General features: G+C 36.9%; 1 pseudogene; it reads right to left on the reverse strand.

Annotated features, from left to right (window-relative positions):
- Positions 1 to 2,251: 2,251 nt before the first annotated feature.
- On the reverse strand, positions 2,252 to 5,553 carry LOC116087513 (annotated as a pseudogene).
- Between the last annotated feature and the right edge of the window lie 16,382 nt (positions 5,554 to 21,935).

Below are 21,935 nucleotides of genomic sequence, written 5' to 3' on the forward strand. Positions count from 1 at the left end.
TGTTGATGAGACTCCTATCATCCTATGAGTAGTAGCTTTCTTTTGTTGCCAATTCCTGATTATTTCTTCATCCCTTGTTAGTTTACTAATTCAGCTTACTATTCTGAGCATACACATACATATACGTGTGTGTGTGTGTGTGTGTGTGTGTGTGTTAAACATTTTTGTATTATCTTCAGCTCCTGTTAATGGTGATTTGACATGGCCATTTCTTGATATAGCATATTGCTAGATATAATTTATATTGTTAGATATAATTCATACTGCTAGATATAATTCAGATATGCAACCTGGAGACCTTTTATTGAAGCATCTATTTGAGAATTAAACAAACATCTCATTTTCTATTTAATCTCATATTATTATGTCATTATAAGGAAATGGTATCAATTTTAAATTTATTATTTAAATTATTTCTTTTATCCACATTGGTTTCACTTTCTTCTCATCTTTTTTCATCTTTGGTTAATATGAGCATCTAAGGCACCAATACGCTTAACTGAATAAGTTGGACACTTCCCAGAATTCTATTCTAATCATGGTAAGCTCAAAGGTATTTGAAAATTGAAGACTTTTGTCAATGCACTTCTGAGTTGTTGTGATTGGTTAGCTTACGTGTTTGATATGAGGAGTTGTGATTGGCCGGCTCATATGGTAGATGTGAAGAGTTGGTGTGATTGGCTGGCTCACATGGTTGATGTAAGCTGTACCTGAACCTGTAGCTATACCATTTTTTTCTAGATCTCCCTGTAGCTCTTCTGATATGTGGTTGGGAACTGTGTTCAATTTAGAACCAACTTATTTTGTAGGATACCTGTAACATCAACACTGGATTTATTAGATGGATAAGAGCATTTGCTATGCAAGCATAAAAACCTGAGTTGAGATTCCACATAAAAGGTCAAGCCAAAACACACTCTCTGTAGCCCCAGCACTATGGGTGGGAGATAGGTACAGGGAACGAGGCATACCCCAATTCAAAGGAAAAAGTTAGAAAACAATATAGCAGGACACTAAAGTGAACTCTGTTGGCCTTCCTGCACATAGACATGTGCCTATAAACCACACACACACACACACACACACACACACACACACACACACACACACACAGACAATTACAGCCTTACAAACTCTGACTCACCATTTTCCATAATGATATGAGAACACTCTTAAATCAGTATTTTGTAAAAAAGATACCTAAAATGCTTGAGTCTTCAGTTAAGCCCTTACACACATTGCTATTCTTTAATTTTCCTTTAATATACACATCAACTGTTCAAATGCTTCTATTTTTCCTTATTAAAGTCTTTAAAGATGTTAGAAGAGTCTGAGATCCTTTTCTCCTTGGGAACCCAATTAACTAAGTAATGTCAGTCTGGATACCTCTGAGGCCATTAGCATCTTCATAGCAGCTGAGAGTTAGAATTAAAATTAAAAATAGCTATTTGTGTTATTTCTCAAACTATTGTTTCATAGTTCTTAGGTTTTTGAAAAAATAATTTTTAAGTGATTGGTAGGATTTTTTTCTGTTTCAAATTTCAATTTATTGCAAGGCAGTTTTTAATTAGAAGTTTAAACTATAACTTGGTAATTTTAGTTGGGTAGCAAATTGATGCAAATTGCTTATTCAAAAGTGATTAGACAACTCTGGATACAGAGCAAGGATCAAATATATGACTGGTTAATAGAGTTAAGCCCCTAAATGAACCTTGCTCATTTTTTAGGAATGACAATATAGGAAGAGTTCTTCACATAAAATAGTTCTCATTTAAGTTAGCTCTCTTTGGCCACCTCAGATGAGATAGATATATTTGTATAAATGGGTGGTCTTGAGCCTTCATAGTGAGCAGCTTTAAATGTTCTCCCCTCCCCTTTTAGATATTTTCTTTATTTACATTTCAAATGTTAACCCCTTTCCTGGTTCTCCTCCCCCTAAGCCCTCATCCTATCCCCCCTCCCCCTGCTTCTGTGAGGGTGTTCCCCCACCCAACCACCCACTCCCACCTCCCTGACCTGGCATTCCTCTACACTGGGGCATTGAGCCTTCACAGGACCAAGAGCCTCTCCTCCCACTGATATCCTACAGGCCATCCTTTGCTGCACATGTGGCTGGAGCCATGGGTTATTCCATATGTACTCTTTGGTTGGTGGTTTAGTTCCTGGGAGCTCTAGGAGGTCTCGTTGGTTGATATTGTTGTTCTTCCTATGGGGTTGCAAATCCCTTCATCTCCTTCAGTCCCTTCACTAACTACTCCATTGGGGACCCCATGCTCAGTCCAATGATTGGCTGCGAGTATCTGCACCTCGCACCTGTTTCTTTTTCCTGCTGTGCAGAATTGTCTCACACCACATGCTTTTCCACCCAGTCTATCACGTGCTCTTGCTCCTTGGGAGACATAATGTCCTGTACAAAAATATGATAGTCCAGGTGCTTCTTTACCTCCTTATGTGCTCTATGTAACTGTTCTCCATGAGTGACCTCAAGGCCATGGCAACATCATTCCTCTGAATGTTGAAGAGGTAATAGCACTTCCCACTCAGTGCCTGCTGTTCCTTCTCCATGTCACCTGTATCCTGGATGTTTGATGGCTGACTGCTTACTTCTAGCTGAGCGATTTTTTGCTTATTAAGTTTAACCAATGAATTCTCGAATAGAGATACTGCATTTCTGAATCATATAGACTATCAACCCTACTGCTGAGATGGTAGAGAAAGTCTCTGGTGTAATCAGAAGATACAAGCTAAGCTGAACTGAGTTCCAAGAATGTGAGGTCCTGTTACACCCCATACACCCCTGGCTCCATGAACCCATTTCTGATTATGACATAATTTATTTAATCACTGGGACAATTTTTATATTCTTTTCATGTATGTTTTTTGAAACTCACTACAATGTCATGTGCAACTGTGTGTGTAAGTGGATACATTTCAATTATCTTTCATATTTTGGAACTTATTAAAATTTAAGGCTTTGAATTAGGGTATATTCATTATTTGATATTCATATTGGATAGAAAATGTGGTTCCGTATTCAAGGAAAAAAAAGTACCAACATTTTCTTTTCTGTGAATGCCTTTGCTTTGTAATATTATTGTTTCCAAATTTAATGCTGAGAAAAGTTTATATTCATAAAGATAAGTGAATCAAATGTGATCAACCTACAAAACAATCATAAGGTATTTTGTTTACTTGAAACATGTTTAAAATGTAAAAAATGGATACAAATTCATTCAGTAGAAAAGATTATTTGGAAAACAATCATGCTTTAAAAGTCTGTAAAATACTTCTTAGTGTAGCCATTAAAATTTGAATTGATGCACTTTGAGAACTTCTTCCTAAGAGATAAGTAAGAGCACTAACATTAGTAGTGTGTGCATTACCTTATTTAATTAAGTGCCATCCTCAGTGGGACATGTCAGTCTGTGTGATAATAGACACACACTGTTAGATTATTATGAGAACTAAGCCAAGATTTTCTTCTAAGCTTGAAAATCATTTTCTAAATCAAATATACGTATTAGCACACTGTTCATTTTCATTAGAAGATATCTATTTTTAACATAATTGGAACAAACCCTGACAGTGTTATTCCACTAATGTTATAACCCTTGGTAGCCTCCTACTAACAAGCAAAAAATATGGGAGCAATTTCCTAAGCCATGGCTAACCTTGCAACTAACAATTTGTTTAGATAGAGTGAAGGTGGGGGAAGAGAAAACATAATTTCACAGGAAGGTCACCTGAAATTAGCATTAAGCTTTCAGTAACAAAATTTATTTTGTATTGTTTACTGCTAATGCATTGATTTAGTATATATGACATATATTCTATAACCCCCTAACATATAGGCTAGCATGATAAATGATAACACTATTATATAATCTAGATCTAAAAGACACAGTAATCACTCAAATCTTTTAAAAAATCACTGAAAAGAAGCACACTCCAATTTCTGGTTTGTTTTCACTATAGAGAAAAGGGAAGGAATAATTTGCTTCATGAATTTTATTTTTTGCTTTATATAATAATAATTGGATGTTTCAGAAAAAATCAATATTTCAACAGAAGGTGAAAATTACTAACTCATTATTTAGACATAGAACTTTTAGTGGAATTGTTAAATGAATAAAAATTGAGGGTTCATTTCCTCTCCATGAAAACATAGTAATTAAATTATCTTTTTAAAAAAAATAGATATTTTACTGTTAGCCTCTGAATTCATAGAAGTTGACTTCAATATTCTCTACTTGGCACTGTTGAAATTACCCTTCTAAATGTTGTGGTAATATTAAGAATATTATTTTTCTTTGATTAAATGTCTAGCATTCTGCCCTATATTAAAATTATCTATATAGACACTTTCCAATTCTGATAACCCTCGGGGTTGCCTGCTATGAAATGACTGATTGATCCCTTTGCTTGGATCATGTTACCCTTTCTCTGCTCAGCTAGTTTTATAGGCCTATAAGACATCACTTATAGTCACTGAAGTGTTATTTAAGTAGCTTCACACCCAGTATTTTACAAACTAACATTAATTCATATTAAAACCAGGCTTTACTTGAACATTAAAAAGTGTACCAAGTCTTTAAAATAATGAGGATTTGTTCAAAAATACAAAAACTAACACAATGTTTTATAACCCAAATAAAATAAACCTTTCTTTCTGGGTGGTGGTGGCACACACTTTAATCACACTTGGGAGGCAGAGGTAGGAAGATCCTTTTGTAGACTGGTCTACAAAGCAAGTTCCAGAACAGCCAGAGCTACACAGAAAAACTGTGTCTCAAAGAACTAAAAAAGAAACAAATAAAAACTTTGCCTTTGGAATTAAGAATACCTGATATATATATGCATGTGTATGTCATGACCCACGTGCTCTCTACCTTATTTTTCTGAGACAAGTTAACCTATTCAGTGAGAATAAGTTCACCTTCCGAGTGAGGAAATTTAGTGAAAGTGTAGGTAAATATTAATATGTGATTCACTAGCAAAGCTGTGCTACCCATGAGCTGCACACCTCCAAATGTGATGTGCAGGTTAGAAGAACCCATCTTATACATCCATTCAAACAGGACTTATTTGGAAACAGAGATTTGACCTTATTCAAAAGAGGGTGACTAGAACGGTAAAAGAATTTCAAAGACTGAGATATACAAAATAGTAGAAGAAGACTGAAGGAACCCAAAATCATGGCCTCTAAACGTCTGAGATGAAATTCTCCCTCTGTCCAAGGGGCATCAGTGAGATTCCTTCTTTCTAGAAAGAGAAAGCCCAGCTGCTGCATAGATCAATGTTCGTTGTACAGGGGTAGATGTTATTTGAGAGCCACTAAAACAGTTGAAACAGTCAAGATAGACAATGGGTACCAAAACAAACAACATGTGATCGAAAGCTGGCTGTGGTGGTGAATGCCTACAATCTCAGCACTAAAAACTAGATAAGAAGCTAAGAAGGGAACTTTTTTTCTCAAGCAGGGGTTGGGGTCATGATGAGAAGTGGGGTAATCATGGAGTGTTAAAGTCTTACCCAGGGCTCACATTCTGCCATTACTAATTGGTATGACTTGTTCTGAGACCACAGCTTGGTTCTACTGGGATTAGTATTTAGGGAAAACTTGGACATCCCATCAACTTTGCCCTTGGGTATGCATGACTGAGTTCACAAGAACCATTGTTCTATTGCCCCTTCTCTGTACAAACCTCAGGTCTTTTCAGTGGTACTGTGGTTCTTATGTTAGGTTTATGTGTTGCTTCTGTTTGCTGTTCCCATTTTTATGAGACTTGTTATGCTTGAAAAAAAATGTTTAATTAATGAAGTTTATACTCTGTGCCTCTAATCTTATCTTTCCCAGAAGCCTTATGGTTTTGATTTCAAAATTGTGCATACTTGGTAATTTTTACTCATTTTATTTTAAAATAAATTTTATTAAAGTTGTTTTTTGACCATTTCATATATGAAATAAGCCATTGCGGTTATTATATCCTCTCCTAGCTCCCTACCACTTCAGTCAATCCCTACCTTATTTCCCTAAAGCCCCTTCCTACTCATATCTTTTTGTCTTATTTTGTGACTCACAAGTTTAAACAGGACTGACTGTGTGACTATGAGCTTGAATCTGTCCATTGTGGCTCTGAGGCTCATCTACCTGAGAATTATGGCAGGCTTGCTGTTTTTGCTGGTCTGACATTTGGAAGCAGCACAGTGATTTTGCTTTATCTGCTTCCTATGAGATGATCTAATAAACTGACATTAAGTTTTTCTTGATGTGATATGGTTCAAAGTACATGAGAACCCTTAAAATAGCTGGTAATATTCAGTGAATGCCTCCCCTTTGAGCTTTTATATCTGAACACAGTGGTGCACACATAGTATTTTCTGCACACAGGATTGGTTCAGAATTACTACTAAATCAAATAACTACAACTGATTGGAAAATAAAACCAGTTACCAAAATCTGCATAAAATTAGAGAAACCCACAGGATATTGGGTATTGAATGATGATAAGGAATTATGTATTTTTCTGGATATGATACCAGTATGATCATCTATGGGAATGTTCTTCACTTTTAGCAGATTCATACTGAAACTGAGAGGAAATGTAGTATTCACAGCATATGGAATATTTAGCACACTATTATTTTAAATTTGTTTAAAAATTTAGCAATGAGTAATTAAAAAACTAGATAAAATTAACCTTAAAAGCTGAGTGAAAGGATTTGGAAAGGGTATTATTGTTAATGACATTTCCAGTTTAAATTGTGGTCTACTCCTATTTGAAATGTCCATATAAATTGTGTATTATAGTTATAATCTTTGTGTATATCACTCACACACACACACATTCACACACTCCAGTACTGACAGAGAAATAGACTAATTGAGATCAAGTTAAGGTTACAGCTGACATTGAAGCCTTCTATGCTCCATAATTGAAATGGTGGGATAGGTGTGGATTAATATCCAACTTAAGGGAAAAAAACAGATAGAATGTATTCTAGGGGATGGTAACATTGGTGCCAAAATGAGCAAATAAGCAAATTCTTTCAAAACAATGAACATGTTTGTATAAAATATGGGATGCACAGAAAATCTTCCTGCCTGCTGGTGTTTTCTCCTAGAATAATAATCAAGTATCTTCGTGGTCACCTCCCTTCAGATGAGATTATGTCAAAGAAACTCTCTCTCTCAGTTTAATCAAAATACTTTTAAGATTTGAAAGAATGTATTGTGGTTAATAACAAAAGAGAGAAAGTCTCATTCAAGAAAAATGCATTATGTGGCATCTGTTTCAGAAGCCTTTTCCCTCCTTCCTTTAGCTTCAACAAAGAGTGACTGCAGTCAGTCACCTCTGATACTACCACAGCTAGAACCACAGGTGGGACTTTGCTTTTCTGTATTGTGGTTTGTTGTCAACTTATAAATCTTTATATATACTCTCTCAGTGATAGAGTGCATTTTATTTACATCAATCTACCACCATTTAAACATAAACTTATTTTAGGGTGGGCCTTGTAAACAAACAAGCCCATCTATCAAAATTATAAGGCAAGTTGTTTGATTCTCATGTATTTACTAAGAACAGGAATTTTATGTAATGGATTTACGTTAGTCTCAGATTAAAATTAACATTTATAAAGAATGGTAATGAAAAACTGGGAATGAGGACACCTCTAGCATTTCAATATGGCTGGTGGTAAATGTAAGGATGGCTAGGGTAGTAGAGTTGGGTTCAAAAGTCACACAGTACAGACTGAGGGCTGTCACTACACATTTCACGCACCTGCTACGCTCCACACCAGAGAGTCAAGTTAATAGACATCAAAAGGCCATAAAACAAAGGCAAGTCACGATCAGACAGACAGACAAATCCTGAGAATGATCAGTGATCAACAATCTCTGTCTATTATTTTAAAGTACCTAACAACTGATCTCTGATGCTCTAAAATCTATGCTATTGGAGCCCTGACACCTTCATTTATAAATCACAGCTGGCCACAGTTACAGTTTCTTAATGGCATGCATCAAATGCCCTGAGGCCATTGTGACATCAGTTATTTGTCTCAAAGGAGCCTGCTGAAGGAGAAATGCACAGCAAAAGCACACATGCACACATTCACTCTATACTTACTCTCCAAATTTCTAAAGAGAAAGAGGAAACGATTCCCCCTCTGCCTCTTTGTGACCTTTCTTTATCCCCAAGGGAGCTCTGGAAATCCACTTAACTAGATTTCAGCTGGATGAAATTGATGGTTAGGAAGAAAAGGAAGCATATAATATGATTACGTGTGCTCCAATACTTCCTAGAATATCCCTGTGCTGCAGATTACCCCAAGGAGATGTGTTGCTGTTGTACAATCCGTACAGCATCTTATAATTATACCACCATTTGTCTCTTTCCTGCTTCAGATCTAACTGAGTTATTTACCTAACAGTCTCATTAAAACCTACTTTTTAAAAAACCATTTATCAGTTATTCATGGGTTTTGTCATCTCTGAAGTATATTCATCAGAAAAAATAGCCTCCATTTGCAATCTAATTGATAAGCATACTTATGATGGTATCTGGTAATACAAATGGTGATTTCTAGTTAAGTGCACCTTACATTTAGTAAGTTTAAGATTATCTTTATTTTACAGTTCTTCCTTCTAATGTAATTTTCATAAACACACTAAAAACTAGAGGTTATTTGTGTACTAATTGACATTACTAAATATTCATACAATTAAGATTGATAGGAGAAATATACAGGAATCCATTAAGTCTGAATTTTAAATGAATAATCATATTTTTATTTTAAGTATGTCCTAAATTTTGTATGTACACATATATGTAAAATTGTTTCTTAAATTTAACTTTATACCCCATATTTTTATTTCTTTAATCAGACAACCACACAAACATATGTACATATGTAAGTTTAAACTACATAATTCTACTCTTAATAAAAGTTTTCCCTTTCTAAAATGTTTTAGAAATTTTTGTGTAGGGCTAGAGAAATGGTTCAGCAATTACAAGCACCTGGCTGCTCTTCCAGAGGAACTTCAATCTCAGCAGCAATGTGGCAGCTCCCAGCTGCCTGCATCTCCAGTTCCACAGGACCAATGCTCTCCTCTGTCCTCCACTGTGTGTTGCATACATGCTTTTGCTCATACTAATCCTCCTGCCTCCCTTCCATGTGCATGATGTGGATTAAACCAGATAATCCAGGATAACATAACCCTCTCAAAATTTGCTTTAACAATATCTGTAAAATCTTTCTTATCCAGAAAGCAACATTCATAGACCTCAGACTTAGAATGAGTTTTTATTTGTTATTCAGCTTATCATAGGAAAAGATTGACAAACTAAAATTTGTTCTAAGTTTCCACATCTGCATCATAAATAATGTAAAAAAAAAGTTATTATTTTACTGCTTGTATTTTATACAAGTAGCAAATGTTTTTGACTGTTTATTACATATTAGACAAAGTATTGGGAATACTTTATTTACTTTAATTGTGCTATGAGGCCAATTCTATTACACTTTTAGATAATGATAATGAACTATTAGAGGGTTTTTTATTTGTTTGTTTAGTATTTATTCAATCAGATATAATAGCATTTTATAGATATTATTCCATTAAATTCTTATAAAACTCCAGTGACTACAGAATGCTTCTAATCTGTACACTTAAAAGAGGTTAATTGGGACTAAGTAAGTGCCAGAGCAGAGGGAACACTCTGATATACTGGATTCTGAGGATCATAGTATTAACCATACACTTCATTAAGGCACTTGTCTATGGTCATAGAGTTAACATGTATCAGAACCAAAGTTAGAACAAAAAATACCTATCTCTTCCAGTCACCAAGATGGTATTCCTAATGCAGTCTGTGCACTCAGAGATCCCAATGTGTCAGTTTACAGTCCAAAATGCCTTTCTGGGTGATCTAATGTGTTGTCAGTGTTTCAGGCTACTATCATAGTAGTGTCTAGTTAGATTTTGTTGGCAACTTAATACAACCAAAGGTGAACTGGTAAGTCTCAGAATACCTAGATCAGGCTGGTTTTTAGCCAAGTGTGTGAGGAATTGTCTTGATTGTAGATGGTTGTGGGAGGATCCAGCCCACTGTGAGAGTGTCACCTCTGGACATGTGATCTTGAGGTGTATAAAGAAATCTGGCCTAGCACCAGCTAGGGAGTGAGATAGGAAGCACTCTTCTTCCATAGTTTCTGCTCCAGTTCCTGTCCTAACTTCACTCAATCATGGTAAGTCATCTGGAAGTGTAAACTGAAATAAACTCTTTCTCAAGTTTCTTCTGATCATGGTATTTATCATGGCAAAAGAAAGCAAATTATCATGGAGAGAGACCCTAAACTTCCAGGAAGCAACATGCTGTGATGCAGAAAAAAAAATCAAGGGAAAAAAAGATTACACAGAAGGTTAGTTATGTCCCTGTGCCGTTGGCTCTGTGTCTTAAGGGCTGTGTGCATTTTACAGCAGAAGGGTTGCAAAAGCCAATTGATTACAACCATTTGTTTGATACTGCTCTGGCTGACAACAGGAAAGCTCTTCAGATTGTAATGCTTAGGATAGCTCCATTGTATTCACTGGTATGATGATGAATGTAGGATGAGGGGAAGGAAGGAAAGAAAGCTAATGAGTGAATTCTCTACAGTTTAACAATACCCCACAAGAATATTGTTAGAAGGGTCAATATGTAAAATATTTACATTATCACAAATTTAAAGGAAAATGTGTGTTTTGGAAAGAGAAGCAGGTATTCTATATTATTTGAAATAATATAGAATTGTATATATTTTATAAGTACTGAAAAAAATCATTAAAATGTGTATGCATGCTGTTTATCAATAGATACAACAGACTACATAATCAAGTCATAACTTAAGAGAACACTCATAGAACCTGGCTCCTGATAACTTTTATGCTTTTGGGAAAGTGAAGTCCTTAGGTATTTCTTTACAAATTAGTCTTTCCATACTACATCCCCAAGGAGGAACACTCTGCTTCCCTTCTCTTCTCCATCTCCTCCTTTTCCTAAGGAGTTTGGTCTTGTGTTAATGAGATAATTTACATAAGGAATAGGAATAGAGACACCCTCATCAGTCATCAGGGAAAAAAAGAGAAGCTGGAGACATGTTCTCAACTCACAGTCTTACCATAAATAAAATGAGGTGCATAGGTGATCCCAGTACTGAGCAGGCTGAAGGAAGAGATGGAGCTCTTACCCTGCACACATACCTCCTTCCCCCACTACAGAGCAAGACTCTATCTCAAAGATGAACAAGCAAACAAGCAAACAAAGACATCTTAAAGGAACAGTCTAAGCTTCAAACTTACAAATTTGATGTCTAGATCATTCACCTGGCCTTCTGAGATAAGATTCCTGCCTTCTAGCACATCCAGTGGCATTGTTTTGGATTTCATAATAGATTTTGCAGAAGAAACTAGAACCCTAGGTAAAGAGCATTTGTCTCTTCATTTTGTTCTTACACTTAGAGTGGCTTCCCAATAAATCTGCCTTTATATACTTTAATCTGGCTTGAATTGGCTCATTTCACCAGTGGAAAAATAACTTATCACTCATCTCATATTGGAAACCTTGTCTTATAACTATGAAAATACTAATATATTCTCTCTATATATTTATGTATATATTTTCACACACACGCATACACACACACACACACACACACACACACACACACACACACACGCACATACATGCATGCATGCACACAGTGCCTCTCTTCCATCTTGAGATTTTTTTTTTTTACCCCTGACAACCTCTTTCTTCTTCTTCTGTTTGGCTCTTTCATGTCTGGGTTTCTTCAGAGCTCAGCAATCTTTCATGAGCCATTCCTATTTTTAACCAGAGTCCTGGAAGGCTGATTGAGAAGCTCTGTTTGGGAGCAGTGCTACAGTCTTGTGAGGATCATGCAGGGACAGCATGATACAGAATGTCTTGAACTTTGTTTTCTTTTGGGGGATGGTGAGCTTTCTCACAAAGAGACACGTGTTTGCCTGTAGTTAGGGCTGAAACTGGTGACACTGTTGATAACAAAGACTGTCAGTTATCCCTTCTTTTCTGTGTTGTGGAAAAGGTGCCATCTGTTTCCTGCCAAGATTGTGGTTGATAAGGTTTTGACTGCCCAGAAATCTCTAGTTCCATTTTATTCAATGACTTTGCCACAGATCAAGTAGGGAAACAAAAGTTGTTGCTTTTAAAGTTATGTAATAGTGAAATAAGAGCCTGAGTTACAGAACTCAAGATACTGTGCATGTATTCTGTTTCTCCATTCCTTCTCTACTCTTTGTTACAAGAAATTTATAAAAGGCAGTTATTTGGATTGTGGTCCTACACCATATTTGAAGAAGCCAGACCAAATCAGAATAGAGTCACTCATGGGGATGGGCATACACTGTGAATTATGATGTTCACTTATTCTTTGTGTGTGTGTGTGTGTGTGTGTGTGTGTGTGTGTGTGTGCAGGGAGGATAATATGCCAGTCCAATTCAGAATGGAGCCACCATGTTCTGTGAACAACAAAAAAGAAACCAAGTAGAGGAGCTAGGCAGATGGCTCAGTAAAGTGACTTCCATAAGTATCAGGACCTGGGTTTGGATCCCTTTACATAGGCTGTTCCTTGGAGCTCTCTGGCTACATGATATAGGGGCATCAGTGAAGTTCAGATTAGTTAAGAGACTCTGTTTCAAAATATTAAGGTGGAGAGCAATAGAAGAAGACATCCCATGCCAATCTATGGCCTCCAAATGCACAGAAATAATATGTATGCACATAACACACACACACACACACACACACACAAACAAACCTCAAATCTTAGCAAACATAAAAATGGATCAGTTTTCTGTAAGACAGAAGATTCACAGCACCAGTCCCTTGAGGATGCAGTCACCCTGGCTTTGCTTTAGTGCTGTAGAAACCATGAAACCTTCAGTTGGATTTTGTTCAGTTTCTACTTCTTTAGTTCCTTTCTTTTTTCCCTTTCCTTTTCTTCTCTTCTTTCCCCACTCTCTCCTTCCGTCCTTCCTTTCTTTTTCTGTAGATAAAACCAATCTTCTCTTTCTACCCAGTTTATCAGTGTTGTGAAATCAGAAGCCAACAATTAGGTCACAGTGATTGTTCGAAAAGCTTAAGTCTTCCCAAAACTCAGTCTGAGGCTTAGTTCTTTACTGAGTCAGTGCTGGGAGGTAAGGCCACCCAGAAATGTTTGGAAATTATGAACAGATCCATGCTATCTCCTGATAGTGAGTTCTCACTCTGTAGTCCTAGATAAATTACCATGACAATGTGGTGTCCTAAAGTAATGTCACCTCTTGTGTTCTTTCTCTTTACACTCAGTGCCTGTCCCTGCTGCTTTCTGCATGTAGGACCTTCACCAGAAGCCAGGTAGTTTTTCTGCTCAAGCTTGGACTTTTGGTTTCCAGAACTAAACCTCTTTTCTTTATAAATAACCTAAACTAGAATATTTGTCATATAAACAAAAACAGTCTTAGACAATTATTACACTTAATCATTGACATATTGTTTGATCATTCAAATTGCTATTACAATGTCTGGATAGATTCCCTAGACTGTTGATATCTAGGAAACAGCAGGTGGAGAGAAAAAAGTAACAATGGAACCTGAATTTCCAAGTTTTACCTTCCCTTCAGTGAGCATGTATAGTTTTGTGTATCATTTACATCAAACAATTCCGAACGTAATTTTGATACCCTGTTAGAACTGGAACTGCTGGCCACAAATCATTCTTGCCTTTCATCAGAATGTTAGAATTAAAACCAGAAGAAGGCTTATTGATGGAGCTACAGCAAAATGGGTGTTATATGAAGGTAAACTTGGACTGATTATTTTTTCATTACTGCTTTGATAACATAAACATGTCTGAGTATTTATGTAAAGAAACTAAAGTTTATGTCTAACTCTGAAAACTAGTTATATTTTTTCACACACCGACTTTTCTATAGACAAAGTGCAATATGTTTGAAAGTATTTTTCAATCAAATAAAAAAATAGTACAATGTTTCCAAGTGTCTCCTATTTCTACCCACTAAAATATTTCTATTGCTACAAAAAAGGGGAACTTCCCCCTTAAAAACATTTCATAAATTCCAAAGTAATTTTGTTTGTTTGTTTTGCTTTTTAATTTTATAATTTTCCAGAGTGAAAGGAAGGGAAATCATGCTTTATTCACCTTTAGGCACCACCATAATTATACTTGGAAATAATAATATTTGGTAAACAGGAAATAGAATGTCAAATATTTTATTCATAACCACCATTTAACTCCTGCCTGGCACTTTTTGGGACAAAAAAGCAAAGTGGGCAGTTTGTCTTAGGATGATAAGTCAGATTCCATCCAACTTTCCTGTCGAGCCCAAATTAGCAAATGATATCATTTGCTATTGTTCACTGTTCATACTCAGTCTCCACACAGTTTTTAGCATTTGTGTTCTGTGGAGTTCCAGATTCCTTAAAGCCACACTTAGTTTGGTATGGCAGTGCCCTTCATACATAAACAATATACCATTGTTCTGAGTTGTAGGGGAGAACATGTTGAAAAGAGTTACCTACAAGTTCTCAGTACCGTTGTTTCTGGCTCCAGTCAGAAGGCCCACAGCAGCAGCAGCAGCAGCAGCACAGCACTGGGTGAGCTTCCCTCTGTCTGGAATGAGGTGTCCTTTGACCTCCTGTTGTCAGAAGCCTGTAACTTCATGCTGACTGCCTGCTCTGACACACCCCAGCTGCTCTTTACTAACAAGGACACACCTTGGAAAAGCATTCCGGATGCTGGGTCACTTTTTCCATGTTATAAAGTCTGATCATGGAGTTGTGAAGTGCTTTTTTTTTTTTTTGTTTTGTTTTTTTTTTGTTTAAGCAATTAAACAAAGCTCCAATGAAGAAAGAACAATTCCTTGTTTATCCTCAAGAGGGGCAGCTGTAGAAGGTAGAAAAAAACAGCTAAAACATTCAAATATAAACTATGCTTTGCTAAATAACTCATTCATTTACGAAATGTAACTTGCAAAGAGATTTTTATCTGGTTGAGTGTAGAAACAGCTCTGTTGATAAAGTACTTGCCATACATCCTGAGTTTAATGTCCAGCACCTAATTACCCACACAAGAAGCCTGGTAACATGTGCTTATAACCCTAGCTCTAGATAGGGAAGTATAGAAGAACCCTTGGGGATTCCAAAGGTTAACCAGCCTAACCTATTAGAGAGCTCCAGGTCCAATGAAAGACCTTGATGGAGCACAGGAGATGGTTAACTGACCTACACACACACACACACACACACACACACACACACATAGAGAGAGAGAGAGAGAGAGAGAGAGAGAGAGACAGAGAGAGAGAGAGAGAGAATTACTTTTTAAAAAGAGATTTTTAAAAATTCAGATTTAGTTTGTTTCCTATGAAGTAAATGGTGGGGTCCAGGAAAGCAATTTGGAATGATTTAAATTTAAGACAGTCAAATGGAACGATTTAAAACTAAACGTGCAGAGTTTTACCTCTTTTTCTGGATTCCTTAGAGGTGCTACATATACAGTGAGTGGTTCTTTAACCTAGAGAGCAGGCAGGTTGCATGGTGTGTGCACACTAGTGCTATCCCAGTAATCAGGTAGATCCCCATTCTTTCAAGCCTCTGCTTCTTCACACGGCCCTGCTTCTCCTTCATTGCTTTGTGAATTCCTCCTGAAGGGCGTTGCTCCTCATACACAACCAAAGCAAGACATGCTGCCCTAGAATGCAGTTCTGGGGCAAATGTATAAAAATTCCATACAATTAGGGAAATAAAGAGTTTCTCCAGTATTTGCTTATTAGCTGCTTGTTTTGCATAAAATCAAGTATTTTAAAAATTACTATTGGTATATTTTTATCTGTTCCTTTTTAGGTAACTTTTCCACATACTTGATTTTTTTTGAGACAGTGTCTCATATTGGAGCTTAGATTTCCTTTAAATTCAAGTCATCTTGTCTCAACTTGCAAAGTGCTGAGATCATTGGTGAATGAGACTGTGTCTTTGTGTGTGTAAGTCAGTGCGGGTGCACATGGGTACATTGTTATGGAAGGTAGCAGTGGCTATTGAATATTTCCTTCAATTGGCTCTCCACCTGACTGACTGGTGACCAAACCTCTGGGTTCTGCTGCCTTCATCTCTAGCACTGAAATTACAGGCACACACTTTAGGGCCCAGCGTTTCATATGGAGACCAGTATTCTAAACTCAGGTACTCATGCTTGTGTGGCAAGCACTTTACCCACCAAGCTATCTCTCCAGCCCCACCTTGACTTTTTGCTAGGAAGGAAGCAAATGGTTCTGTCATTTGGTTTTCTTTCTCTTCTTATACTTTCAAACCCACTTAGATTCATTGAGGACTATGACAGACACACATGAAATAAGTTTGTCCAGGCCACATAATACTGATACTATGGGACTAGCATTTGTTTCTGTGTTAAATTGACAGCTATGTTTCTTCCTTTGCAAGAAATCTCAGATTGAGCTGTTTGGAGAAAAAGATTTGAGAAAAATACACAACCCTGGGGACAAGCTAATTCTGTGCTAGATTTCCTGTTTGAATGCAGTAGATTTTTACCCATTTAGATTCAATTTGAATTATTTAATACTGGTCAGCATAGTTGTCAGGCTTGACTGAAATCCAGTCTTGATGAGGGACACAGAATCATGGTTCATTTGCACAGTGCAAATGGCAGGTGTGTCAGCCAAACATGAGGGTTTCCCAGGATTCCCAGCCTTCAAAGGCAAAGGTGATCCTAGGGAGAAGGCTGCAAGTGCTAGAAAGAGGAGTCAGTCATTAGCAGGAGGAGGCCACCTTTCAGTGGAGTGCAGCACCTAGGCCTTTTCTCTTCTCTAGAAGAAGTGGAGCTGTCACAGCACTCCAGGTACTCAGTTTACCTGTTTGAGGAACAGAAGCAGTTCGAAGTGCTGTGTTCCTGTTTCTTTCAGATTGGATATAATCATGGGTTCCATAGTAGTTTTCTATGAGATCAACATTACATTATCCAGAGAAGCTTACCAGGAAAGGAAACAAACAACTAAAATCACTTCAGGAAGTCCCTGAAGCTGAGCAGATTCACTAGGTCTCTCTTTCCCCCAAAGTATATAAGCAACGAATTGAATAAAGACTGTTGAGAGTTACTCTCGCACAAGTCCAGCTTCTTAGACAAGCAGAGATCAGCTGAACCGCTTAGAAGAACAAAGACCAGCTGAGCAGCTTAGAAGAAGTTCAGACCAACTGAACTACCTGAGGAAGCTACTCCATCCTGTTGTGCTGTCTGTGTGTGTGCTGTACAGTGAGCTCCCAGGTTTCTAGCTTTTGTAAACTGTCACCCATACTAGAGTAAGTTTTGATGATGAAGCTATCCTCGAGTCATTTCTGTTCCTGTTTTCTAACCACTCTCCTGTATTCCTGTAAGTAACTCCAACAAAATTCATTGGTTCATCAAATTGGACTTTGATACAATCATTACTGTGGTCTGTTATCAATTCCTTATCTAGGGTGAGTAAATATTTGTTAACATGTCCTCAGGAATAGTTGTCATACAACATCATTGCTTTTTAGAATCACTGCTTTCTAGAGCAGTTTGTGATTTCCCACAAGAGACCCACAAAAGGTCTGGCTCATTATTCCCTCGTGGAAGGAGGAAGAAGCTCAGGAGAATATTATCAGGCCCATTCCCCTCAAGAGGTGTTATAAAGTAAACAATAGACTGGGACTCATGAGCTTTTGGGAGTGTAGCTGTCCTCACTAGTCCAGTCAGCGTTTTCAATGTTGCAATTTTTCTTCAGCTATCCATGTTATGGGTGTGGTTTGTCAGTGCTGTATCTTCCTGTAAGTTGCTTAAGAGACTTCTGATGTGTAAGTGCTTTTGAATCACCCATAAGTAACCCCAATAAAATCATTGGTTCTTCACATTTGACTTTAACAAAACGCTTTCTTTGATATATTAAAGTCTTTTCTATCTGGGATAAATAGACATTTCTGTGTGGCTCCATAGGAGAATTCATGTGACTAATGGACTATCTAGCAGGTTGGAGAAAATAAAAACTATTGTTACTTCTATGTATCTATATCCTGAATGAAGTTGATATAAGAAATCCCTCAACCAATAAAGTATTTAATATTAGTGTGGTTATCTATCAAAGCTAAGACCAGAACATTGAAATGGCATGCCAAATTGGACACTGAATATTTTAGCAATTAACTCCCAAACTAAATCAACTACCTAATTGCTATATGCCTCAAGCATCAGTCATGATACTTTTATTTGAAAATCATAAATTATCACACAGAAACTTATAGAAATCAGTGAGCTTTCAAGTTAGAAGCGCAATTATATCAGTGAAGATTTTATCTTTATGGTTTGCCCTCCGCTAAGCACATATGCCACCCCCTCCTACCTCCCTGTGGTCACAAGCTAGCTGCATCAGCTTCAAACATCATGTGATCACACAAAAATATCCACAGGCTAGATGGACAGTGGAGAGTGTCTCTTGTCATGTGCTATTCTTAGAATCACTGGCTTCTAGATTCAGTATCCTGTCTCAGGGGCTGACACTGCATTGCTAGCCACTCCACCAATCTTTACCCAACAGGGTAACTCATGACATTCTTCCTCATCCACCTCTCCCCACACAAAGACTGAGGAGGACTTATGTCCTTAATAAATGAGTGCAACCCACAATACACTACTAATTTAGTTTGCTGTAACAAAAGACAATTTCAATTGAAAAAGGTATAGTCTGCAATTGAATAAATACTATAGTACAGTATAATCTGCTCATACCATTAAGTACATCCAAGTGAAAAACCTAGTTTATTTTTTAAATTTCATTACATTTATTTATATGTTCATTTATTTATGTGGGGGTGGTGCATGTAATAATGTGTGAAAGAATTGCTCTCTCTATAATATGAGAAATGGAATCACACTGAGGTTGTTCAGCTTGCTGGCCAGCTTTACCTGCTGAGCCATCTCTCCAGCCCTCCAAACCTAGCTTAACAAAATGGATAGAACCATGCAAAGTTAAGAAGGATGATCATTTTCCTTCTAAAGTATGTAAGTGCAGTAGAATGCAATGATGTTTTGAGAGAAGATGTGACTAAACCATGAAAATCTGTGAAAACAGCCATTGCATGTCAAAGACTATGACTTGGAAGTAGAGTCTTCAGCTCTTTCATGAATGACACTGAGAAGATCACACAAATGTGCCTCAGAAAGAACTGATGTGCTTTCAAAGCACATTTCCTCAGAGTTTTGTAATCCCAAGGTCATTTGTTTTTCTTTTGAAAGATAATTCATGTGTTTTTTAAAAAAATTCAGAATAGAATAATTATAAGAAAAGCAAAAGCAATGCAATTTTCATAAATTCGCTTTTAAAAAAATCTTTAAGAAATTCAGAAGTTTCTAATATTTTACATGGTTGGCATATATTGTACAAAATGAGAATGAATTGTTTTACAGTGGATATTAAGAGTCACATGTATTATATTCTATAGGAAGCACAGCTAAGTGTAAACATTGGAGAAACCAAAATTGTTAATGACACAGGCCTATACTCTTCAAAGTAACAGAATGAATAACACAAGGCCACCTGTAATGCCAGTGAAAGTGGTCAAACAATCTGGTGATTCTAATCTATTAGGAGCCAGCCTCCACCTGAATCCCCCCAGTATCTTGGGCATTGTTTAGGCTCTAATCCCTTGTTTCTTAGTAAATAGAACCTATGTTTATTAAAGAGTCCCCGGTGTGCTTTGCATACCACCAATAGAATCTATCTTTATGATTACCACTGATCCTTCCTTTAGGCCCTAGCTCTGAGCTCTTTATCAGTCAGTGTAACTAATTCTTACTATAAAAGCCACAGGTGCTTTGCTACCTTGCTAGGGAGTTTCTATACAAAGGTAGAAAGCTGTGCCTAAACTTTGCTGTGATAATCACCATTTGGAAACCACTTCCCAAGGTTTTACTATGCTTAAATGTTTAAGAAGAATAAACAACAAAGTCAGGCTATGGAAGTCTTGATCCAGTGCCTGCAAAGATGGTACTGACTTGAGTTTCACTTCACATGGATTGCTGCTGCCCTACTGACCATGAGGTTTGTTGGGTCCTCAATAATATTATTAGTATATTTTCTGTGAAGACCAACTGTATCAATTAGAAATTGTGTACTTTGAAGGTATGTTTTCAACAGAACTGTTTTGATTTGTTCTTTTTTTCTCGTTTATTTTATAGATGTTAATTTTCCTTTATGGAAGTTACATTGATAAATACTAAAGCAACCTATTTTGTATGCAATTTTTCTTTTGATTTCAATACCAGATGGAAATAAAGGGCATTCCATTCTACATACAGATGTTGAAGTGGAGAGGTGTAGTCTACTGGAGGAAAAGTGGCTGAATTAGATCTTGAATTATATCTTTTCAACTTCAATAATTGTTTCCTATTGAATAAGTAAATGTGCTTTTGACTAGAAAAAGCATTGAGTAGTTAGAAATATACATTTTTACTCTGGAAACATTTTCCAGGGAAGATGATTGGAGAATATTTGCCATTAACCGCTTAGACACTCAGAGCTCAGAATATGCAACCCTGGAGAGATCCATGTGAGCCTCACCATGATGTGATGTGATGGTGTTAGCTTCTCTCAAAATCTGCAGCATCCTGTTTAAACTCCTATTCTTCAAAATAAGGAGCTGAATAAACCTCTTTTCTTTATAAAGTAAAATAAATAAAACACAACAATAACCACACATAAAAGAAAAACCCAGAGAATGTCATCCTAAAATATAATACTTAGACACCAGGTTGGTGATATTTAATCTAACAAATTAAGGTTGAGAGGCACCTAGGAGATTAATAAATCATGATTCTTGGTGTGTCTGTGAAGGTTATTTTCCAGACACAGTTCCCATCCTGGAAATGAGGTGTAACATCTAAAAGCTCAAACAAACTTAGAAGAAAGCCACATAAGATCTTCTAGTCTTTGCTTTCCATCCATCATCAGGTGACTGCTTTGTTCTACCAAGTACCCTTCTGACATAACACTTGGTCTTCTACATCCTAGAAACAATAAAGCTTTATAAACATGGACTGAAACCTCTGAAACTCAGAACAAGACACACTATTCCCTCAAGTTGTATGCCTTTCTTCTTTCCTTCCTTCCTTCCTTCCTTCCTTCCTTCCTTCCTTCCTTCCTTCCTTCCTTCCTTCCTTTGTTCCTTCCTTCCTTTCTTTCCTTTTTTTCTGAGTTCAAAATCACCATGGGAGATGGGGATCTCAAGATTTTGCTTTTATTAAAATCTTCATTTTTTGACAGAATCATTTAATCCAATACAGTATTATAGGCTTGGTACCGCATTGCCTTTCACATATTCTGAACTTTTTTGAAGTCTAAAACTATCCTGTGGGCTTTTGAGAACATAAAAAAAGCAAGAGAATGGGCCAGAAGAACAGAAGAAAATTATCTATCTATCTGCCAATGACTTGAGCTGGGTAAAGACTGGGAGTCAGCCACAAAGCAACTACTGGGAATTCAGCTCCAAGCCAACACTTCTATTGGTACCTTTTACTATTTGATTATTTTCTACATAGAAATATGAAAAAGGCAGCAAGGCAGTAGTGCACACCTTTAATCCCAGAACTCAGAATGCAGAGGCAGGCAGATCCTTTGAATGTGAGGTCAGCCTGCTCTACAGAGTGAGTTCCAGGATAGCCAGGGCTACACAGAGAAACCCTGTCTTGGAAAACAAAACCAAAACAACAACAAAAGAAATATGAGAAAGGTTTAAAATGCAATGTCACTGGCTTCAGCCTTGACTGTAGTGTAGATGTTGTGTTTCTTATGTGTTTTGTCATATCCATGTACATAGAAA

Source organism: Mastomys coucha, unplaced genomic scaffold, assembly GCF_008632895.1.
Source record: "Mastomys coucha isolate ucsf_1 unplaced genomic scaffold, UCSF_Mcou_1 pScaffold13, whole genome shotgun sequence".
Classification (NCBI taxonomy): Eukaryota; Metazoa; Chordata; class Mammalia; order Rodentia; family Muridae; genus Mastomys; species Mastomys coucha.